At 26.5% G+C, this 19,074-nt stretch overlaps 1 protein-coding gene across 4 annotated transcripts in view; it reads left to right on the top strand.

The window, feature by feature from the left end:
• Positions 1-19,074, top strand: part of LOC132917783 (octopamine receptor-like) — a 162,530-nt gene that overhangs the window by 123,960 nt on the left and 19,496 nt on the right. The gene's annotated exons all lie outside the window — the stretch shown is intronic.

Below are 19,074 nucleotides of genomic sequence, written 5' to 3' on the forward strand. Positions count from 1 at the left end.
CACTAAATATAATTGTTTGACAAAATTAGGTATACATCGACTCGTTACGAAAACGACTGCTGTAGTTGCCTAAAAATATAAAAAAATAATATAAAAAAATAATATTGAAAAATGCCGTCATTATTTTTTTTAAGATAAAGTAAAATAAATCAGTATTTTAAAATGTCCAAGCTATTTAACCAATTACAATAATATTACAGTTATATCACTTCCGTCAAACGGCTGCGACACGAGCGACAGTAAAAATCGAACGCGTATTAATACAAATAATAACATTGACTAGAATTTAATATGTCGCAAATATATATTATGTTTATATAATATGTAATATGTTTTCCCTACAAATTTTGATTATACGTGTCACCAAGACTACTCGTATAGTGACATAAATATCCTTTTACGTACACGTCAATGACTTTTCTTGTTTCAAACACCCAAACCCTGTAGATAATACAAAAAATATAATATTATAATATTCGTTTAGTTTTTTGTAACCCCCCCCCCCCCCAATGCGCATCAGAGTGGATGTTGGAATTGATTTGTTCAAGCCTGTTTCAAATGGCGTGTGGTTGAGACAAAAGGGAATACAATATCAGTAAAAACTTACTAACTGAATTTAATAAATTTGTCAGGTTCGTCGGGTAACCCACAAGGGGTTTTATCCGAGTTCGTGTCAAACACTCTGTCCTCCAGTTATATACAGTATCTTCATTCTGACGAGTAAATAATATATTATAAAAAATAGCACTAAAAAACGAAGCGAAATGACCGAATATAATTTTAGAGAGAAAAAATACGTGACGTTATAGTGAAAGTTTATAAAATATTATATATTTATAAATTAAACTATATAACCGAAAATTAATATTACTGGCGTTGTACTCTGTGCATGTTATTGCAGATAAACTCGGTAAAATTAAAAAACTAATGTATCGTCGAATAATCATAGAACGCGCGTGACTTTCGATTAAAGTCCAAACGCGACGGTAACAAACGTGCGCGTATTATTGTTCGGCACGATAAAAATATGTCGAATCGTCGCGGGTTCGAATGTAACGATCGAGAATATTGTGTTTTGAGTGAATCGACGACGGTTTGTCGTATACGCACGTGCTATGAATTACGAAAAAAAAAAAAAAAACAATATCTTTATTTTTCTAATATCGCGCATTCGCGCGTATCAAATTATTATAAATGAAAACCGTGTGCAATGATCGCAACACTATATTGAGTCCATCCCGCCTTTTCAGCGAGCGACCCGTCACGTTGTTTCCGTCGAAACGTTCGATCGAACGGTGAACGGTTTTGATACAGATAAACGACCGGCTAGGGAACTGTATAGGTGTGGGCAACATTGTAGTCGTACACGTTATCATAATCCGTGATGTGTGGTGTATGTGGAATTCGTGAGATAATATTATAACTAACCGTTGTGTTCAAAAAGACGATTCATTCCCAGGAATTAGGATTTAATTTTAATAAGTCATAATAATAGAATATTATGTAGATTTTCAACATTTAACTGTTGAGATCTCGAGGGACATCCGCTGTTATAACTGTGTATATAACATGTTTAGTACTCTTTTAGAAGTAATAATCATAAAAAATAAACATGAAAGTCTGTATTAATTATTTAAATTATTAATACGTGAGATATGTTCAAATGGTTCATATCCATTTGAGATTATAATAAAAACTAGAAATTCGTTTGTTTTCCGCTAAATAAATTAGATGACATGTAGTTTTTTTGTTTATTCGAAGTTGTTCTCGTAAAAATCGCTGTAAGCCGTCTATTACGGTTATCAATTTATCATTATTAATTTTAAAAAAAAGTCTGCTGTTTCGTGGATATATTATGCACGAGTTACACGATTCGTTAAAACCTCTACATAATTATATTGCAGTGGGTTTATATATTTGAGGTAAATAATAAAATTTAAAAAACTTTCCGATTCAAAATAATGGCTGTATAAATATTCATAAATGTAGTTACAATAATATGATAATACGACTCTCAGACAAATAATGCAAAAACCGATGTTACGTTAAATCCGCAAATATAATACCAAGTATCGTTAAAAGTTTGTGTAACGATCCAATCAACAAGTTAACAAATTTAAATTTATAAATGAATATATATATATATATATTTATAATTGCGTTGACATAATTCATGACTATATGTTCATGTTCAGTAAGTGCATTTGCGGCCGACGATTAATCATTAACGTCCACACGCACATCGCGTGCTGTTAATACGTCTAGAATTTAAAACAACAATAATATTATAAAAATATTTTCCAAGTTCAGAGATGCATAATCAAAATTATAATGAACACTCCAAAACTCAACAGTTTGAAAATATTTTATTGTTGGATCTAGTTCAAGAATTTAACGTTAACAACTAACTTTTCATCAAATTCGACGTTTTATTTTACCGATTTTTCAGATTGATATTTATTAATATATTAATATATATAATAATAATAATAAATTATTATTATTATTGTTAATCAGTGTTGGGGACCGACAGGATGTGATGACATAGGAATAATGTTTAAATCATATTTTATAATGTTCCATTATTCAACAAGATCTAAATATTTTGGTATCCATAAACATGCCAACAGATGCACCGTTCACACGTCATGATATTATACATATTATCATTATATCCCTTCTATATTCAACAGAGGCGATAAATAACTATTGACTTATTGGTTTTACGACAGTGCATATTATACGACATTTTCGTAGAAAACCTGGCCAAATTTAAATTTCAAAAGGTATTTGAAATTACAGTTATTTTTCTATAATAGTTTTATTTGTTATAAAAAAAATATCTAAAAGTAATTATTGTTTATTATATGGATGTCTATAATATTATTAACTTATATTTTTTCCACAAACTGCAATTTAGTATGACATAACTGATATGTTAATTAAACAGATGTCGAGAGCCAACAATAATTAATATCGATTTGGTGAATGGTACTTTGCATAAAGTATTTTTATTCTTAAGTTGTGTGATATAAAGTTAATGTAAAACTCTAACTCAATAATACAAATACATCTGTACATTTGTGTGTTTTGGACCCCTCTTTATACTCCTAATCTAACCTAAAATAACAACTTTCGTCGTGAATTTACACTAAAGACACAGTAATAATTATTAGAATAATCAAGCAACGTAATAAATTATTTAATAATTCAATGGTGTAAAGTATTATTTTTAGTAATGTAAAATTTTAACAGTAACAACACATACTGATACTATTAAATGCAAAATACAGAAATCGACAAATATTGAACTATAGTTGGCGTCTTTTATGTATTTACAACAGTTACGACTTGCAGTGACGCAATACTTCACAATATTATATGGGTATTCTGATAAAACCAAAGTTACGGCCAAAACAAATATTAGAATACAACATGATTTTAATTAACAACACAAACATATGCATAAAGATAATAAGAAGTCACAAACTTCTATGGTTCCAGTTCCAGATGAACGGCAATGAGAAGAAGCTATACATTTAAGCATATCAACCATAATTATTTGGACAATCGAAATGTACTATACTAAGTGTTGCAATAGTACCACATATTATAATGTCAAATCGTACATTTTTTCTCGCCCTGATGATTAAAATAAAAATTAATAATTAAAATCGGTTATTACATTGGTTAACAGTATATTAATCACTATTATGATCATTGAGTTTTTGAGATTTTAAGTTTTAAATGCAGACAACAACATATACTAGACTATTTCAAATGGTTTTATTTGTGTGAAAAATTTATTGAAGACAATCATTATCTTTCTCTTTGAAGTCGAATAAATTTAATACAGTTTTTAATAAAATATTAATCATCTAATTAAACGACACAAAAATAATCAAATTAGTCGCGTATAATGATGAAACCGATGGTTCCATTTTACGATGGCATTTCATGGTTATGGCACAAGTCCTTACACTAACTACCTATTTCGTGGTATCTTAATACAGTTCTTAGAATCTTTAATCATTTTTGACACGTGCTGATCATAGTTCATAATAATATTTATACTTGATTTATTTTTATGTGTCGTCGTTGTTTTTATTATTCTCGTCACACAACCTACCTGACGATCTTATTATCAGATAATATACAGAGTATATAATTTAAAAACGCCGGATTTAATTATGTTATAACTTTATTCGAAAATTTATTTTGAACAAACCTTTTCCATTTATTCTTTTGCGTAAAAAGTACCGTTCAAAACGAATTAAACATTTGAGTGCGGAAACTAAGTATGTGCTCGTGACAATGTTTTAACATGACAAAAGATAAAGAACAGCGTCTGTCATATCTAATTTAAATGTTCAAAAATATTCTGCTATTCTAAATGTATTTATTACAATTTCAGATTCTGAACTGGGTAATGGATGTATTGATTTTAACGTAATGTGTGTATGTATTTTTTGTGTATATATTTATACTCGAAAAGTAGTCAAACAAATATTTCTATTTTAAACATAGAGAGTGGTAATGGATAGAAAATTGAATCTAGTTTGTACTTTGAAGAGGTCAAAATTAAAAATCAACATTGTTCTTTAAATAATCAGTAAATAAAATACAAACAAAAAATTTAGGATAAATTGGAATTTTTATGCAAATCTAGTTTTTGATTATTAGTTAGATTAAAATACTTGACATTTTCACAAAATGCTTATATATGGTCATTTTTATACAAATTATAATTTTCAGCGTAATTTTACTCTTTTTGAGCTATTTATGAACATTTAAATTTTTTATAATAAATTTTTTTTTCTTATGAATTTCAACAACAAATAATTCGTTTGATACAAATACTTGAATATTTAATAATTTATCAATTAAAAAATATTGAAAGTCCATAGTTAAAATTTTATTTTTATAATCGTTTAAATTTTATAAAATTCGTATCATATCGAAAAATGTTCAAATTATTTTGTAGAAATTCATTACATTTTTCTTTTTATAGCAAAGTTTTAAAAATGTGATTCAAGGTTATCTTTATAAGTTGTCCATTCTATACTAAAACAAATCTCGTCAAGAAACACAAATTCATTTTTATCAGCGTTTGAAGTTCAAAGTTTTACAACATAGCATATTCACCCGTATAATAACTATTTCTCCTCAAATGATTTTTGATATTTTGTTTTAATTAAAAACGAATAACCATAGATATATAAAATGTTCACCAAATGTTTATATTATTATTTTCAATACATAATTATAATATCCCGCATAATTTTTCCATCATCCCATAATGAGTTATACTTATATCTGTATAAAAATATTAAAAATACAGTGACAAATTTTTTATAGTTTTATTTTTTTAATTATTATTTTTGACGTTTAAATGTTGACAAAATCACAACAATTTGGACATTGTTTTTAAGTAAAACATTTATAAAATATGCATTTTTTATATCCAAGACTTAAAAATATTTAATTCAAAGTTCCTCATTTATATAGTTTATACTGAAACTAAAAATTTAAAAATATAGGAGCATATTTTTTTATAGTCATTTGAATTTTAAATTTGGACGATATTACGTATTTAAATATTGAATAACGATATTTATTGTATTGTTATAGTTCAAATAAATTATTTATGGAACTCGAAACTTTTATTTGTATTATTATATATTTTATATACAGTGTATATTATATACAATTATATTTTTAAATGCAATGTTTTCAGAAAAAAAATGAATTCGATCTACTGATAATAGTAAAATAAATTACTTTACCTATTAACAATATAAAAAAACCTAATATGAAATATACTTAAAGATATATGGTGACGGTCTGTCTTCGCTCAGAATCGTTTTCGTATACAATAATATATCATTAAATTCTAATTTAACACATCCATCAAAATGACCCACTCAACACCTATAATATAGCAGAGCGATACACACTTATCCTCCTTTTTTTTTATTTAATAGTAATAAACTAATAACACTGCATTCCGTGGACTTAGAAAATAACCTTCTTACGTATTTTTGAACGACTAGTTTCTTACCAAGATTATTCTCAAGTTGAAACATTTTTGATGCTCCAAAAGTTGATGACAGACACAGAAATCTAAAAATTAAAAAACACATATCATTGTGTAATCACAATCAAAAAGAACCACGAAAAGTGTAAAAAATTTAATTCTATATTAGCACATAATTAGGTAGTTTGAAAATTTTGAAATTTGTTTGAACTATGTATACCCAATTATGTATAGTATCAAAGTTTCAACTCTTTTGGTTGTACTTGTTGATAGTACGTATAATATTTAAGAATAACATGGTTTATTTTGTGATGCATCATGTGAAACATGATTAACTTTTTCCAAAATACTAAACATAATAAAAAAATGTTTTTGTTATTATTAATATATAACTTGCATTCACTGTTGTTATAACTATTACTAGGTTGATTTTTTTTTTATCATAAATCACTTATTATTTCAAAAACATTTTTGAAGTAGGTACCTATTAAGTATTTCATGATAAAATAATCACCACCCTTAAGAGGACGTCATACTCGAATGTGTTATCTACGTATTGCAAACGTATAACATGGCAAATTTTCGTTCAGTAGGATCAATTTTGTGTGATTAGCTTAAATATTAGAGTGAAATAACCTATTATCAAACTTGAAAGTGAGAACATTATCTGTGTTCTCTCGTCGGATTTTTACGATATTTTAATTTTGTGCATTTTTAAATGTAAATATTTTATATACTCACAACTCACTTAAAAATTAAAGTATCATAAAAAGCTGACGAGAGAACACAGATAATGATTAACCTTTAAGTTTGATAATATATAATTTTACTCTAATATTTAAGTTAATCGTAGAAAATTGATCATATTGAACGAATATTTATGTGTTTGTAAGACAAAGACAACACATGTGGTGTGACGTCCTCTTAACATGATTGAAAAGGTGGTTTATAAATTAATGTACAAACAAGAGTATAGTTTTAATCACTATTTATGTTGTATTATTATTACAAAACTTGAAAACTATTACGGTAATGAAAAAATACCAGAGGTGCTTTTAGAATTTTTGATATTTTAAATACCTACTCTACACATATTTGTCTTATTTTTATAGTATTAAAAAACCCTTTGATATTATACTAGACAAACTTAAAAAAAAAAAAAAAATTATCTTAAATTACTATTTTTAAAAACAAACCAACTTTTTTGAGTCGGATTTATAAAGAAAAATAATTGTATAACTTATAACTTAAATATTTATGGTTTTTAAATTCATATTTCTAATGGTATGAGAGAGGTCCTATAGTTAGTTTATTTAAATCTATTGAAAAGAAATAAGATTAATAATAATACTAACAAAACGATTTTGTTTACAGTTTTACCGATACTTGAGTTTTAGTAATAATAATTTATTATGTTGATTCACGGGAATTAATTGGAGTTACGATAATTTATTAGTAGGTACAAGCATAATAATATATGTACAACGGTTATTATAAAATACCTAATTTATAGTTATTAAACATACAAATTCAAAAATATACAATAATATTTAATATATTATACCTACTAATAAAATGTCATACTTTTAACGGAGGATTATGTTATGATACATAAACCCTCCGCTAAAACTTAGAGAATGACGTCATCGAAGTATCAAATAAGTGTTTTTATATAATATTATTTATTTATTTAATGACTAGTAATTAGATGTTGTAGTAACAATATATAAACAGAAAGCGAATTTTATAAATAATTTAGGGTAAAAATAAATAAATGACAAAATAATGTACATGATATTCTTCGGTGTATCGCGTTAATACACATTCCTCAATAATGTTTCTCGTTATTTTTACCTTTTGGGAAATTACTTATAATATGGAAAATGGCTGATTATAAATTATAATATCGAACACAATCACAATCTGGAGTCAGAGTTAAGCCTTCATTTGTGCATTGGGTATCCGTATTTTCTGTGTCCAGTCCGAATTCAATTAAGAGTCAACCATCCATTCCTTGCGAGGTAAGTTATTCCCTATGGTCGGGTGAACTGAGAGAGGAAAAGTACACTTTGTAGTAGTTTTGTGAGTCCAATGTGATGCCATCTATTCATTTCACCGCAGGCATTTTGAATGTTAAAGCTAGAAATATCAAGTCCGTAGCTGTTTCCGTAATGGGTTTTTCTCGATTTGAATCTTTATACCCTTGCGACAGTGACATCGGAAATGTGGGCGTTAGACAGTGTTGAGTCTAAATTACATTTATTTCTCAATTTTATGAAGGATTTTTACGATGGATAACGGGTGGAAAAATATTATTGAATGCTGGTAGCTATTATAATGTCGGAGTCGATTCGATTATTCCCGACTAAAATAATATAAATTTTATTACAATTTTTATTTTTATTTTCTACAAGGTATTGAACAAAACTACTCGGATTGTACTAATTTACCGTGTGGTGTGAGATTTTTTTCTTATTGATTAAGATGAATTTAATCATAATATGGAAATGATTCGTTCACAAAAATAGATGAAAACATACATTATTGTTGGTAATAGTGTAAAGACTTGCGTATTGTAGTTATGGCCGTTATGAATATTATCATAATATAACTGAAATATATATCTGTATGCGGATTAATTTAAACGTTGCTTTTAATGTTAAAACAGAAAAAAAAATCAAAGCAAAATTAATTAATACGTACATGTTTTACTCATTTTGATAAAAAAAAAAAAGGTACATCTCAAAACTATATGTGTGGAGTGTTATCGGTCCGTTAGTATTTTTGTACATAATATTAACATATATGTTATTATTGTTTTAATACACAAATAATGACGTCAATCATTACTATATAAAGCTCTTATTGAATACCATTGGCAAATACCATATTACTATAATATACATACATATATATATATAGATATATAGTGTCACATTGATATATGATGGTACTTGACATTGCGTTTATGATGTATTACTGATAGAATACCGAGTCATCGACAAAAGCGAATACACAACAACAAAAAATTACACATTGTGATAATATAAAATATGTGATTTAAAAATATTCAAGTGTGCGATGTGTATATGTACACAATAAAAACACGAAACATATTAAAATGTATAATGCATTGTGTGTACGTTTTGTGAATTCGTGACGGACGCGCTTCGAAAACATAAAACATCGAAAAAATGGTTTTTAACTTTTATAACTCGTCGAACAGAATTGAAATGTATTCATAAAATAGCGTTTATTTCGTATGCCCCGCGTATAATACGGAATTTCACGCAGTTGTCATTTCTTTAATAGTTTAACTTAATGTTGAGTGGTCTTAGAAAAGTCCCGAGGAAACAGCGATTATGCATTAATACCAATACCAAAAAGTACCTAATCCAGATCAAAATCGATTTTCATTTGTCTGTCGAAATCATCCTGTATATTTACGAGCATATCCTCGCTGCGTTATAATAAATATGAAGATAAACTCGTATTTTGTGCATCCGCGCGTACACTTATAAATCTTTTGTAGAGATGTCCTTGCCAACGATAATTCTAACTGAGTGCCAAGAAACTAGTTTCCATTCTATAGTTATGATGGAAATAAGGGACAATGTTACTGAATGTAAATTTTTTGTTCTAACTTTTCTTTAATCACATATATTTAATATGTCACTTAATCCTGGTGTTTCTCCGTTCAAGTGGAATCGTTAAAAAATTATATTTTACCAGTGACTTAGTGGATATATTAATTTACTTACTAAATGTCACACAATATCCATAGTCTCTATGATACTCAAACTATCTGATATGATTGTTTACAATAAAGTTTGTATACTCTATTCAAAAGTATAATTTCTGAGGAACAGTATTACAACTGACAAGTAAGTAAATCAATAGCCACTAATTTTCCAGTATTCTAACACTATATCTTAGTCACTTTAAAATTAGACTATCGAGTATATGCCATATACACAAATCTCTAAAAGGCGTATGATAAAACCTTACTATCCTTTATTCCAAGTTATTTTCATAAGATATACGTGACCCTTCCTACTCCTCGTTTATTTCCTTCTTACTTGATGGCTGATAGACATCAATAAGTTAAGAACTTTAAGTAATTTATATACAAAGTTAACTCTGAAGTGTCCCAAGGTTCCCATTTTGCCCCATTACTATTTAATTTGTTTATTAATGATATAAAATTCACCAACTCACGTAAACTGTTTTTTGCCGACGATATGAAAATATTTTAGATAATTAAATCACCTGCTGACAGAACTTTAGTCCAATATGGCTCAATTTTCTCAACAACTGGTGTTAATTTAATAACCTACTTTGAAATTTTGAAAAATGTAAAATCACGACCTTTTTCAAGTCAAAAATAATTATTATAATCAACTAGTTTTTAAGCAATATTGAATTGAAACATGTTTACTTGTACCAACACAGACTTAGGAAATTACCTTGATTCTTCACTTTCTTTTAATGATCACTATTAATTTAGTATTTTTATATGCAAAACAGAGTATCTTCAATTTTAGGTTTTATTAATCGTAATTATACAGAATCAATAATCTATTTGAGTTAAAAATACTTAACTGTTCAATTGTTAGATCGCTATTTTGTTATTTCTCTATTATCTAGTACAGCTATCTGTACACTATAATACTTTAAATACTAATCAAACTGATAATAAGGCATTGCCTGTTTAAATATAATAAATAAATATTCAGCTGATACATTAATAATCAATGTAATATTATTAAATTATAATTACACTAATAACTAATTAAATAATAAATAATAATAGTTGTATATGTTTTTCCGAACCTAAACCGCTGAAAGCATTGTATTTAAAACAGTATTTATTAATATTCACTTGAACCTAGAACTTCAAAAAGTTAGTCTGTCGTGTGTATTAAATTTAAATTATGTTTCCGTAACGAGAATGAAAATATACTTATTATAGTGATACAATATTAAATTTTATAATTTGGCCAATAACGGTAGTCCTTGAATTGAATTGAAACTTTTATAAACAATAAATATGTCTACAACAATGATTTCGAAAATAAACTAACAAAATTAATTACACGTATTCACGAAGTTGGCGTATTTGAGTAGCGTGATAATAACTTACTATTTTGTATAGTCATAAATTAATTTAGTTTTTTATGAAATCAAAGCGTATTGAATATTTTATTGATTTTATATAAAAAATTCAAAGCTTTCAAATTACGTGCACAAAATGTATCTATATAATATTAGTGCATTGATGCAAACACACAGTTGCTAAATACGCAGTAAACTTAAAATATTATTGTCCGCTAATCAGAATATTATTTAAAAAAAATAGTATTACATAAAAAATAACTATTGTAACAATTAACAGTGTAAATTGATAGCCTAAAATGAGAAATAAAATTGACTGTCATAACAAGATGAAAATATAATAAACGTCAATGATCTACTTGTACTCAGTTTATGAGTGCAGTTATCCATCAGCCTGGCACACAGAAAATGGTATTTTGCACATTTTTTTCATAAAAATGAATAACCAATTCGTAATAATTTGTAACAACAAAATCAGAATTTGTATATTGATAATCATCAATTACATTTTTAAGTATATGGGGGTACTTGACTTCAAATCAAACTTGAAAAGTAGTATGTAATTCGTCATTTTTTACTTGACTATCAAATTCTAAATTAATTTCCTAGAGTCAATCACTTTCTTGATAAGCAAAATTGCATTTATCACTTTTAATCAATATGGTAGGTACCTACTTTTGATTATTTTAAATTTCAATTTTGTTTTATTACTAACAACTTAAGTAACCATCAAATTCGTCAAATCAACTGTCTCATGATAGATATACAATTATTGTTTATAAAACACAATGGTTTTTTTTACCTAGTTGCATCTATATACTTATTGAATTAAATGGAAAAATATCTATTAAACTCTATTAAAATATATAGTTAATTAATATAAAAACTAATACCTAATTAAACAAGTAACTTGAAATTATATTTAAAAGTAGGTAGGTAGGTGTCTAGGGTATTCATAAAAAAACAGTGATTAAAAATAAAAATACTTTTTAAATTATATATTTGATATTTTACCGAGGTGATCATATTTCATAATATTTATATCAAGTTTATTATTGTATTGTATAAATAATAAATATCTAAAACACTAAACATTTTCTGCACTATGTTAATAACTTGTAAATATTATTTACGTTTTTTTTTATATATCACAGAAAAGCTATTGTAATGGAACGAAAAAGTTACTTTTTGATTAAATATTTAATTTGAAAACACATCTACGTGGTCCAATTTATTTTAAATATTATATAATATCTAACACAGCTTATTGACTTAAATGTTTTATACACTGTTAGTTAAAAGTGCTATACTATAGTATTACTTGTTGGCCAAACTTAAGAATCGGTTAATAAACACAAGCCTACATATTATTACTATATATTTTATACGATAAAAAATAAATGTGCTACATTTATATAGTAACTGGGTATTTATGTTACTTTTATCATTTATAATAACCCATACTATAAAAAAAAAACCCTACTGAATTAACTCTAGGATTCTTTTGAAAATTCGAGTGTTTTTAAAAAAAATTAGAAATGGATTTCTGATATATTTTACAATTTTATGATCTTATGATCTATATTAAAAATCTTAAAAATAATAAAACTGATTTACATGTTATAACATGTGTCTTGTAGAAAATATTTTAAAAGTAAATAATTGTTAACAGTGATAAAAAAAAACTATAATAAATTCCTGGTGACTCCAGAAGGCGACTCAAACGTACCCGGTGTCGTGACCTATTCAATTAAAATTATTATATTTTGTACTTAATCTCATTTTTTCTTAATAACATTCTAAAATTAACTCTTACCCTTATAAATGCCTCCAATGGATAGCTTCTTATCTTCTGTCCCTCAAGCCATGCGACCTACATCATATACGCTTATTGTAAAATATTAATAATTACAGATTGTGTATTAAATAATAATTGTTAAAAAAAAAAATAATAAATAAGTTATTTCATCCAAATGGGAACTTTAAATGTCAATACAATTTAATTGCCTTTAGATATATTTAAATTTTATAGTTCTAGTTTGAAAAATAGTAAAAGTAATAAAGTAATAATTTAGTTCTACTCATGAGAAATCTTGCATTAAATTTTCAAAACTTAGATAAAAAACGAAAACTATTTATGAATTTTTACTACAAATTAGTTTTATATTTTTTGTGATTTTTGACGAATTTTGTCAAAGTTCTAAATTCATATTATGCATATTAAAAAAAAAAATTGCTTATATAATTTTAATGTTTGTATATAATAAAAACTTATATGGGGCCTTATTAAGTTTTTTTGAAAGGATTTTGATCTAAACTTCAGTTTTGATATAATGTATTTAAACATTTTAAGCTGAATAATAATTCAGGTACAATTACAAATTTTAAATAAACCATCATGTTAAAGCTATAAAGTAGATAGTATTTAATAATAATATTACATAAAAATAATTTTATAACTTTTTATTAATAAATTATGACGAAACAATATAAACCTAAAAAAATTATAAACGGTTTTTTTAAAATATGTATTTGTTATATTATTTTTTTAAATTTGTTTAATTACTAATATTTTCATTTATTATACAAAGAAAACTTACTTAGACAACAAAGATTATTAAAAAAAAATTAATGGTTTAATGTACTAATAATTGCCGTATTATTTATTATTATTATTTATTTTAACTATTTTGCGGTAATCTTAATATTTTTAATGTAGTTTAAAAAAAAAACCGTTGCAAAACTTAACAGAGAAAAATTCAGTTATGATATATAAACCAGACATAACCTCTCTTAGCTCGTCTCAGCACAGATAAATCATAAATTGTATCATCAAATGCTAAACATTGGAATGAAACCATATCATCAAATAAATCTAATTTTATGCCAACGTACTATATTATCATAATCGTGTAATATTATAGTCTATAGTGTTTTAATATTAATAAATCGAATTAAAAATGTTTTTGACTGCTAAAGACTTGATATTCTCATAATACTTCTTGACCACATTCATTATAAGGGTAGATTCAGAAAGGATTTTTTTAAATCACATTTTAATGATGAGATCTTGCGGGTTTTTGTTTCTGCAAATGGAAATCGAATATTTGTCTATGCGTAGGGTTTTACGAAATGGTTGGATTTTATTTTGCCATATACACTATACAGTCTATTACACGATTGTCGTGCCACAAAACTAGAATTTGTTCTCATCAATAAATAGCCAGCTCAGACATCCTTAATAAATATTATATTACTATATTATGTATAATATTGAACTGTAGAAATTGATAGATATTATTGTATAGAATTATCATCGTATCGTACATAATATTACGATATACCTCGGACTCATAAAAACGTTATCGGTTTTATTATTGTGTCGTTATGGATGATGGTCTTCTATTCTGTATTACGCTTTCTGTTATTAGTTTATTACATCATCTACTACAGCTAAGGTTTTATGGTGCCTATTATTCGGGTTAATATTAACCGATTCGTCTGAAATATTTTTGTATACGCATTTCTCGAAGAAATTATAGAGATACACTAAATTAAAAAGGTATAATAACGTATTATGATGTATATTTACGTATGTGAACATAATAACATTATATTACACTACGTACATTTCCGCCAGTAGATTATCGTTAAAATATATCACCGTCATAATGTGAGTGCGATTATGTGTGTTTTTGTGTGCGGGTCGCGGTCATGTGTGCTCTCCGTCGTCAAAAGCTTCAACGGCAGTTAGATCCCGTTTACGAACGTGGTTCTGCAACGTTTAAGATTATACGATGGTTCGGAGCTGGGTAGGCAGGTGCATCGTCATAATGAATTGCGTACATAATATAAGATATGCGCCGTGTGTGTATACAATTATATTATATACAATAGTTTTGCGTATGTATAAACCTTTGCGGTCCGTTTATGTCGTATAATATTATATTATCTACTACTGGCGGTATTACACGGCTTTACCGGGATTATTGTATCTATATAGCGTGTGTGTATATAGATACATAAAATCATAAATTTTGATTTGTTTTTTTTTTTTTTTTTTAAACGAAGAGAAACAATATCGATGTTTACTACGATGTTAACGCACTTCCGTCGAGGCTACAAACATTTAAGAAGTTATACCTTCGAATTATGATATTAAACAATTAACTTTGTTCCGCTCCATTGTTTTAATTCATTTAAAATGACGGAGAAAAACAAACACAAATAAACATTATCAAATAATATGTACAGTGGTAGACAAGTCCATGGTGTAGACCGTAGACGTGCAATTCACGGTAAGCCACAACCGAACAAATGTTTAAAACGAAGGACATTTAAACTAATACACACGGTAGGCTTTTTTGAGTTAGTCCGACCTAAAGATAAATATAATCGTATCGAAAATTCTATTATAATATTTAAAAAAATGAATAACCTTATTTAATCTTTCTGTAATAATAGGCGCATGTGTGTATGTAGTTGGGACGCTTAACTCGATAATAAATAAAACACCTGTAAATACAATTGACACTTGCCATGTAGAAATTAAAAATATAGTTTTTTAATAAAATGGATTTGAATTATGCGAGTGATGAAATTAGATTTGTAAAATTTAAACTTCGAAGGCAATGTAAATCAGTTTTCATTTTTTATTACCTACTCATATAATACTTTCGTATTTTCGTACATTTTCAAATTATTTTCTACGCATAAATTACGATTTTACTAAAATAATATAAATGTAAAATTATAATTTTCTAAATCTATATTTTAAATATACATTTAACTGAAAATAAAGAATCGAAAAGAAATATCTACTCGAATTAGAAAAAATTGGATTCTTAAAATGATGTGTCATGGTGTTCTTTTTTATATTTTCAGCATCACCGAACAATATTAATTATACGTTTAATTACAAATATAAAAAAAATAATAAATTATACTATTATACACATGGTTTAAGGTAAAACAATGTGTACCTTAACAATGTGTTATTAATTTTTCGTTAATATTATCTGATCATAAGAAAAAAAAATCAAAATTCATAAGAATTGACACTTTCAAAAATCGAAACAAAAAATTTTTTTTTATTTACAAACAATGCCCAAACGTGTATTAATTATCAAATGTACCCTTTTTTAATCACCCTAAATATATACATTTTTTTCATACTGCATTTGTATTTAAATCTATTCCTATACGTATTCATTATTTTACCGGCCACACTCCAATTTTATGAAACGATACACTCTTTTGGGGAACCAATAAACAAAAACAAATATCACAGAAACCTTCGTAAAATTGAAAAAAATATCTAAGTCGAATTTTAATTATCTCGCTTCAGATCATATGTTATCAACTTAAAACGATGTTAATTTTGATTTACATAAATATGGAGAACCTGTACGCACTACAGTCGTCCAGCCAGTTAGCAAAAACAAATAATTATTATATTAGTTTAGGACTTCGTAATAAATACTAATGCAATCTATGATTTATTCAATATTATTTTCTACTAAAATTGACATCAACATTTTATGTTATTATTTTTTTCACGTGCATTAGTTTAAAATTAAATTTCTTAGCATCTAAGGCTAACAAGATATATAATATTATTGTGTTTATAGTATCACAATTCGTCTTTCGACATGATACACCTACCTACGATTAGTTTTAACTAGGAAACGCATACGGCCGTAAAATTAAAGTAATTTATACGTATAGATAGCTTTCTTTTATAGTTTAAGTTTGTAAGGTACATAAAACGACATAAGATTATCCTCATTTCGCTTTGATTAAATACATTATTTTTAGTGTTCATCTTATGAGCAAGGCAAACCATGATTCTCTTGAGTCCAAGTGTACGTTGTTTAGGTACGTAAATTTATGATTTTAACATTTCCAACGATCACAGCCGTTGTTGATTACACACCTCATCTTACAACCGACAAATCTACTATAAGGAGTACACAATATTATCAAATATTTGGTTGACGTTTGTTTCATTATCATAACATAATAATATCTTATGAAATAATACCCAATTTGTTTAATTTTGAAATCTCAAAATATAGTTGGTTGTTAGATAATTTATCATTTGCGAAAGACTTAACGCTACTATCGCATGGATACAAAGTCTACTGTCATCAATTTCGTGTACAGATATCATGGCAAGTTATACGTTTAATAATAATATTTGTAGCGCACGCATAGGCAGGTATAATGTATCACATATTTTTGTCTGCTGCTTCAAAGTTACTTACACGTCAACGAAATTGATGTTTAAAATATCACTTATGCGTGCAACATGATGAAAAATTGTGTAGATATTAAAACAATATTATCAAATTAAACTCAAATTTTGATTAATTGTTATGTTTATAAGTTTTGTATATACGTTTTTTATGATTTCTTATATTTAGTTTAGTTAGCTATTGCCCCAAAACCAATCGAACTAAATTTTATCTCCATAAAAAATATTTACTAGCAACAGATTTCTAGTTTAGTGTTTCTTTTTTAATTAATTAAGTATTCAATGTTCTGTAACAGAGCACTTTTTCCTGAATGGACAACCATATTGCATCGCGTGATTTTTGAAAAAATTTTACGACGAATGTGGACCTCTCATTCAGTGGTGTTTGATGATAATAATAATGGTTGTGCATGACTGAACCGCAACAGAGCGATTGAGAATACACTTTGGAAAGTACGACGTTATAATTCATAATGACCATCTGTGATTAAACGGCAATCCGGAAACTGGAAAACGGAATACGGTATTTGTGTCAAAGTTATAATGCACCTAACATAATACATATTATTATCTTTCCGGTAATAATTATCAGTGCAGCGTCAACGCACTAGTGATGGTAAATGGGTTTATTAAAATAACGACTTTCAAACTTTATTGTATATATTATATACAGCGATTATACGTATGGACATGATGTGTTTGCTTCAGCTGATGCTACAACTAATGAGAGAACATCGCACCTATTATAAATTATAATATATAATAACGACGATAATAATGACAATAAATTATAATACTTTTTCATAGTTGTTAAAATTATTTTAATATAAGAATATTATAACAGCTACTTCTTACTCGTCTTTAATCGCCGTTGTATAGTTTTAACCGCTTAATATGGATTTATTCAAGCTTGAAATAAGTAAACAAGTAAGTCGACCACATAATAGTATACCATTATTACATGACGTTTAGTTCTTTAACATCTTTCGTTTCCAAAGTTGTTTCCAATGTAACAGCTGATAATTTCCTATTTAATGATGTAATAATTTTACAAATATTAAATGGATCGATTTCATTAATGCCGCAATGTGAGCAGAAAATAAGAATACATTAATTAACACTTAACAAAAAATTGTATAAAGTCACTTTTGTATTTTAAGTATATATATATAAATACACTAAAACATTATAAATACGACCTTACGTCTAATGCAAATACTTTAAATAACAAGATCTTGATAAAAACAGATTTCAAATTTAATTGCGTTGGTAAATTCCAGTCTGTATTAGTGAACGTATAATATTTAAGTGTTTAATATCATATTAACCTATATTGTACTTCGTGTTGTAATATAATATAATGTTAGCTTAAGCAAACGCTCTTATCTGAAAAAAAAACAACTCAAAAACTTTACGTCAATAGAATTGTTTCCAATAACAAAATTGTTATTTTAAAAAACATAATTTTAATAATAATAAATAATTAAACGCTCAATAATATAGTACTCTTATATGCAAATAATTGTTTTTATTTTCAACAATTTCAGACACGTTATGGTAATATTATAAACATTTGGTTACACGACTCAAGTGTGTTCACAAATTATACATTTTAAATTTACTTTCAATTATTATAAATTATAATAATATGTATAACATATTATTA

Source organism: Rhopalosiphum padi, chromosome 1 (assembly GCF_020882245.1).
Source record: "Rhopalosiphum padi isolate XX-2018 chromosome 1, ASM2088224v1, whole genome shotgun sequence".
Lineage (NCBI taxonomy): Eukaryota > Metazoa > Arthropoda > Insecta > Hemiptera > Aphididae > Rhopalosiphum > Rhopalosiphum padi.